The following is a 7,500-nucleotide window of genomic DNA, read 5'->3' as shown; positions in this document are numbered from 1 at the left end:
GCAAGCGTGCTTTTGCTCTGAGAAACGAGTGATGTAAGCCGATGCAAGCTCCGATCCCATCTCTGGCGTCTGTGCACTCGCCGTCCAGAAGCGGCCGTGAGGACCAGACGTGCATCCGAGGAGGGATTTTACTCTGCCACACGCTCTCCGTCCTCCTTGACGGGCCCCAGAGAGAGCGTAGCGAGGGGGTCGTCGGTCCTATTCAGCCGCCGACGTGGACAAAAGACACATTGACACCGAGCAGTGTTGTAGCACGTGTGTGTTTGGTCGTTTGTTAACTCCGCTTTCAGTCTTTACTCGCGCTGCTGTGAGGCTTTATCAAGCCAGCTCTGGTGGAAATGTCCTTTTGATTGAACGCGGAGGTAAATTGTTGTGTTTTACCAGGGTAAACATCCTCTCTCTGCTCTGTTTATATACACTGGATCGGCCGCAGAAGGTGAGGTGGGTCTTATTTTGGCTGTGTTTTGGGTGTAATCTGCCTTGAGATAATCTATCTTGCTCCGCTGAGATGAGACGCCTCCGAGTCGGACTACATCAAACACACACACACACACACACACACACGGAGGTCAGGTCAGATGGCTAGCAGACACCCAACGCTAAGATCTGTGGAAAGGTCACTGACCTCTGCCTTCGTCCAAAAACACATCCGTTTGCACAGATGCCGCATAAACACACCACCTCCGAGACAATATCCTGGTTAATTATAAGCAAATAATTCACTAAAGACGTTTACTCGCTTAACGACACGTGAATACATGCTCTGATCAAGCACGTAATATGGCTAAAGCATACTTTTAAATGTTAGTTAATTGCTTTTGCTTTAGTTTACTGTGTACTGCTAAATAAATAAATCAATATTTATATATTACATATGTGTATGTGGTACCAAATAAAATAATATAAGTGAAAAAAATTGGAATAAAACACATAATAAATAATACAATACAAATGATTATTATACAAATAAGAAATGCAGTTTTTTTAATCTAAATTAAGTGCTATTTCTGTCAATGATTTTTTTTACCTTTCAAAATAGGGCGGTCATGTGTTAATGAGCTCTTGGTTGATGATCATTAATCATAATTCAGGAATGACATTAACAATTATAATATTTATAAATTAGACAGTAACTTTGCACTTAGTTTCTCTCTCTCTCTCTGTCTTTAATGCACGAACACAGACACAATACCATAATACTCATCAGTCTGCAGTCACTTACATTAAGGATGGTTTGCGACTGATATAGCCGATGAGCGAGCTCAGTTTTTTCTTTGGATGCTTGATTTAATTAGTGACATTGTGCTGTTATTTCTGTCCAAAGTTTGCACCCTAGATGTGTATTCAGACCGATCGTAGATGCTTTCTCCGCTTGTTATCGGCTGTTACCGTCCATGCATCGGACAGATGTGTTTGGCCGTTCGCTAGTGTTTCACCTGTGCTGTCTGGTGTGTTTTGGTCCAGTGTTTTCACTTTCTCCCGGGCTGTGAGATGTTTGTGAGAGTCGAGCACTCGTCTGCAGTCTATCAGCACACATTGGCTGAATTGAAAGTGTCTCTCTGTGACTCGGTGCACTCAGCCAAATGGGTTTGATACACCAGATCCTTCAGGAAAATTGAGAAGAATTGTCTGAGTGCACCGGATCCAGCTAATGGATGTCCAGAGACCGACAAAACAGACCTTTATGAGTTCGTCCTGTAATCACTGCGCGTTTACATCATAAATAGCAATTGATATATTATTATAATGATGCTAATTGTACTGATTAGACAAATACTTCTATTGTACTGTAAACTAATAAATTAATATCCTAATATGTAATAGTTATATAAAGTAGTGGTAAATGTGAAGTGCATGGGGTATTTCATAAAACATTGTTTGATTAATAAAGTAAGCAGAATAAAAAATATAGTATTATTTTAATAAATAAAATATAAAAATAAATATTATATATTGAAATGACAAAAGTACATTAAGTATTGAAAGTACATTAATAATAATTAAAAGATTATTATTAAAAGACTAGTCTATGAATTGAATATTTTATTTAAAAAAAGGTTTGCATATTTATATATAGTGATTTTAAGAAAAATATATTTTATTATTATGTTTTATTTCATAGTACATTAATAATAATAATAGTAATAGTTGTTGTTGTTATTAAATTGCTACTGTGCTAATAAATAATGGAATATTTCATAAAATGTTATTTGTATAATAAAGTGAAATATAAAGTGTTATTTTAATACAAATAAATATTTAAATTATTCTGTTGTTTTCATAATACATTAATATAATAATAATAATAATAATAATAATAATTTAAATAGTACTATTGTGCTATGAAATAATATATTTCATAACATTATTTGAAAAATATAATTAAATACTTAAATATAGTAGCTGAATATTTGCATAACATCATTAATTGTCGTTCATCGTACATGAGTAATATTACAAGAGTAATATATTTCATGTCTTATTTTTGTCACTTCCACTTAATGAGCTCAGGGTGGGATTCAGTAAATGGTCTGTGGATTGGAGAAGTGAACACAGTCACTCCAGATGGGGTTTGAGATGTTTCGGTCACACTCCCTCTCTCTCGTGACGTGATGCTGTTTGCTGTCCTCTCTGTTGAGCTTCTGAAAACAAGAGTGATTTTATCAGTTCTCAGCCGGTGTGTTTTCAGTCTGAGTCAGTACGAAACGCTCGCAAAACAAGCACTTATCAGCTGCTGAGCAGAGGTCAGTGTGTTTTTAACTCTGAACCCATGTGCTCTGATGTTATTGTGTGCCGTGTTGAAAAACACACACACGCTTCCTGATTCCAGATCAGTAAAATACAGTAATGTCAAGTTTAGTTTAAAGTGACTTAGGGGCTTAGCAGCTACTAGTGTTTTAGACTCCTGTTTGTTCTTAAAGGCAAAAAAATCAAAGTCTACATAATATTAGCAAAAATCTAAATGTACTGAAATAACTGTATAAAAAATGCACTGTAATAAATGGCATTTCATATTCATTAGTGTTACACTACCAGTAAAATATTTGTAATAATTATAATTTGAATGCTTATAAAAGAAATATCTTCTGCTCAACCAAGCACCATTTGAAAATTTATTTATTTTTTTTTTTAATTTGAATATGTTTTAAAATGCGCTAGCACGTTAAAATTATTTCCGAAGAATCATGTGACGCTGAACAGAATAAATTCAGATTGCTCCTCGGGAATAAAATACATTTTACACTGTATTTACACAGAAACAGCAATGTTTTAATTAAAATAATATTTCACATTTTACACTGTATTTTGGATCAAAGTGCAGCAGAAGAGACTTCTTTTAGAAACATTAAAAAACTCCCTTGCGTGCACGTTAGTGAGGGGCTGTTAACTAGAAGAACTATTTTTGCGTTGTACGTGAGATGTGCATGGTGGTGTAGAATCAGCCTGTTCTGAGGGCGAGTGTGTGTGTGCGGGTCACGGTTTGATCTTCACGTCTGTGATCTTCCATCACTAATCCTGAGCGTCTGCAGCCCTCTGACACCATGACGTCTCGCCCGACTGCGTCTCCATCACAATGAAATGGAAGCGTTCCAGTGCGCCGAACACCGGCGGATCACAGCCATTACTTTCCTTCATCTCTAGAGATGATCGTCCGCGTGTGAGAGCGGTGTTTCTGTAAGGGTGGAGCTGTTTTCTCTCGGTGATCGATGATCGAGGTGCCAGAGCTCGTAAAGCGACGGGAGGAGAAGGAAACGGGAGGAGGATGAAAGTCGGTCGAGTATGAGATCAGGACCGCAAAGGCATCCTGTGATTGTTCACGCCGATCTCCCGTATGATTCATGATTCTAGGCGCTTCATTGTTGTGATTAAAATCAGCTACGGAGCTGAAGCATTGTTGTGATACTGATTCATAACACTGATGGTTCTGATTGGATGAGCTGTGTTTGAAGTCGTCGTATAATAGCTGGTTATGGTACTTCATGCAATAAATGAGGACGTCTGCTGATAAAATACAGAATTGGTTCTTGTGTCCAGCGCTTTGGTCAGTGTTAGTTTCCTCTCTCTTTCTAGATTGGGATCTGCAGCAGGGTAAGTCGGGAATGTTTTAATAGTGCGTGCGAGATATGAAATCAGATCCATATATGGAGAAACCGTATGTTTAGTTAAGGATTAGAGTGATTAAAATAACCGTGGAAAAATAAATACTGGAATAAAATATAAAATATATATATATATATAAAAACCTTAGAATAGAATAACAAACATAAACGCAACGTAATTATTATAATGAAAGCGGAAAATGAAAAATATAACCAAAAAATATTTTCTTTTAGCCGTTTGCCGAGTTAATATTTCTCATTTTCAATTGAAAATAGAATCTAAAACACGTAGATATGTGTTTGTGTGTAAAATTAAAAACACACAATAAAATACTAGTGCTTTAAAATGATGTGATAAAGTAAAAATATTAACTCCACAACTAGTGGTTTGTTTTTGCAGGAATGTAAACGTGTCATCAGGATCTGCTAATGGGATGTTTTATCCCCCTGGTCACCTCGTTATTTAGGTTTTGCTAATATATTAGAGTTTACAGAGTATTTTGCCAAATGATTCTGAACAATGCTGAGTATCCGATGGGAAGATTTTACAGCGTCTCAGGAAATTACACACAGACTGAATAAAAGGGATATTTGAGACAAAAATGAAATTTCTGTCATCATTTGCTCACCTTCATGTTGATCTCATGTGTTAGTGTATGTATGTAATATTTTAACTAATTACATATATTTGCCAGTCTAAAAAACTGTCTTTTATTTGCTGTATATTCCTTGAACTCAATAATGTCAGCATTTTTGCTTCTTGGGTAAAAAGAGGTTTTACAAAAATTGATAATGACCTTGTCAGTCTGCTAAAAACAACATGTTTGTTTGTCTTCTGAACTAATTTGATAACTTTTAAGTCGCTTTGGATGAAATTGTCTGCTAAGTGCATGAATGTAACATTTAAGTGCAAAGTTTCCTTTTGTGTTCCTTATAAACTAATCCGGCATACGGGCTTGTTTGATCAAATGACAGCGTTTTCTTTCCACGACCTTTTGTCTACGTGCCTACGAGGAAAAAAGAGCAGAAATATACATGGTTTCCAGCGCGAGCGAACGACAAAAGAGCAGCACTGCGTGGATTTGCATGTGAACGCGGCCGGATGAAAATGCACAAACGGTTGCGTGACGCGTTAACGGCTCTGAGACGTCATGCCAGGGCTCTTCCGCGATCTCACAGTTAAACGGTTATCCGTTAACATTGTCTCGGCTCGGAGCTCGATGATAATGCCCTACAATCATTCACTAGCCTCTGCTAATGCCCTTTTGTAAGCGTGTAGCTTAGTGAAGCTCTCAGAGTCGGTGTGTTTACACAGCACACACACACACACACACACACACACACACACACAGTGTAATAGGATCTGATTGTAGACGTTACACGTTAATGATGTTGTTTCCCTGAAAGCTACTGAAGCTACCGGTCAGTTCTTTAACTAACCCATTCAGCTTTCTTTTTGATTTTATGTTTCATGAATCTAAAAACACGGGACTGCATTGCATTTTTGCACTTTAGATTTTTACGTGACGTTTGTATGAGTAGTTGTTGTTACGGCGATGGTGTATTGCTCTCTGACACTGACAGGACAGCGTTAGGTGACGTTTACGACGGCTTTATTTGTACGCTTGCGTTCTGCTCTGAACTGCCAGGAGCAGCACAGCAGGTCTGATCAGTGAAAAGCCTTCAGTTTGTTTAAAGCTGATGAAATGCAAATGTCTGTGAACTTGAGTGAACCGTAGTTTAGAGTCTTCTTGACTTTTTCCCATTCATTCTGCTGGAAAATATAGCCTCCTTAAAGAGTAGCCACCCCTCGCGAAAAACATGATATAAATGTAAATATGAATATTATATGTTAAATATTAAATATCATTCAGTGTAACAGTCTTGTCAGGCATATTTACAACAAAATATATATTTTTTGTCAAATTAAAAGATGAATTACTTTCACCCCAAATGCTAATTTTACGTTTTACAATCTCACATTTTGACATTTTGTTCTCCAAAAACGTACTTGAAATCTTAAAAGTAGACACTTTCTATGTGCTTTTATATAGTGCAGTCTCAAAGACTTTTGCCGTTTTCAATATATATTCAGTTTTCAGTACATAAAGCAATCGTAGTGTACGTCTGATGATTTCATTAGTAGCTCATTCTCTGTTGATCTGTGTGAACCAATCGGCTGAGATCTGTTCAGAAGTGTTTCAGCGGCTGTGTATGAATGGCTGTGTGTGTGTGTGTGTGTGTGTGTGTGTGTGTGTGTGTGTGTGTGTGTGTGGTGTTATTCTACTTAAAGAAATCAATTGCACTGCAGCTGGTACCTTCCTCCCGGTGTCTTTATGGCCTGTTTGCAGTCCTGACTCCATAGATTTTTTTTCTCCTCCCTCTCTCTTGCTTCAGGCTCAGAGGAGCGTGTGATGAATGGCTGGAGGTGTCAGAGAGATCTGGAATTAGAGAGAGGGAGAGAAAGAGACTTTTCCTTCCCATTACGCTCTAATGCATCACCTCCACACACACACACACACACAGCTCTCTTTAGGTCTATAGGGAGGGATAGATGTGGGAATGATAGTTAGAGGAAGGTGTTATAAATTCAGCACTGTAAGCCGTGACATTCCCAGATACAATACTCTCTTCCTTCAGGACAACACTTCACAACAAGCTTCCAGTTTGTTCTACTTTCACTCTGAAAGTCATGTTAGACTGCTCTTTACTGTGGTTCCTTTCTATAGTTGTGCACAAGGACTTTTTGTCTTAAGGGTCTGTGTGGCTCAGGGTTCATATATTCATATTCATCTAAATAAATAATTAAATATATTGTATTAAATAAACCATTTATTTGTTTAGCAGAAATATTTAAACACATTTAAATTAATCAAATGTTTAATTTAAATGTAGATGTTAAATGTAATATAATAATTAGACAAAATAAATAAACAGATAAATAGATTAAAATAATAACGTTTATATATTTACAATTTTTAATATTTATTACTGTTGTCAAATTATTATTTGTGATTAATCACATCAAAATGTACGTTTTTACATAATAAAAAGTGCGTACTGTGTATATGTATGTGTGTTGTGTTATATGTATATATATATATATATATATATATATATATATATATATATATATAAATACAAGCAAATGCACATATATATTTAAGAAAAATGTTGTTTTTATTATTATAAACTATAAATATATAAATGATATACATGTAAATACTGTATCTGTATATATATATATATATATATATATATATATATATATATATATATATATATATACATAATAAATAAACACATTAGACATACATTATGTAAATGTTTATTTTGGTTGAGATTAATTGTTTAACAGTACTAATATATTATATGTGTGTGGGTGTGTTTACATTTATAT

At 35.8% G+C, this 7,500-nt stretch overlaps 1 protein-coding gene across 1 annotated transcript in view; it reads left to right on the top strand.

Moving 5' to 3' along the window:
* Positions 1-7,500, top strand: part of LOC122333541 (zinc finger MIZ domain-containing protein 1-like) — a 37,514-nt gene that overhangs the window by 884 nt on the left and 29,130 nt on the right. The gene's annotated exons all lie outside the window — the stretch shown is intronic.

The sequence above is a fragment of the Puntigrus tetrazona genome, unplaced genomic scaffold (assembly GCF_018831695.1).
Source record: "Puntigrus tetrazona isolate hp1 unplaced genomic scaffold, ASM1883169v1 S000000283, whole genome shotgun sequence".
Lineage (NCBI taxonomy): Eukaryota > Metazoa > Chordata > Actinopteri > Cypriniformes > Cyprinidae > Puntigrus > Puntigrus tetrazona.
Note: the sequence above shows the minus strand (reverse complement) of the source record. Positions and strands in the feature narration are given on the sequence as shown.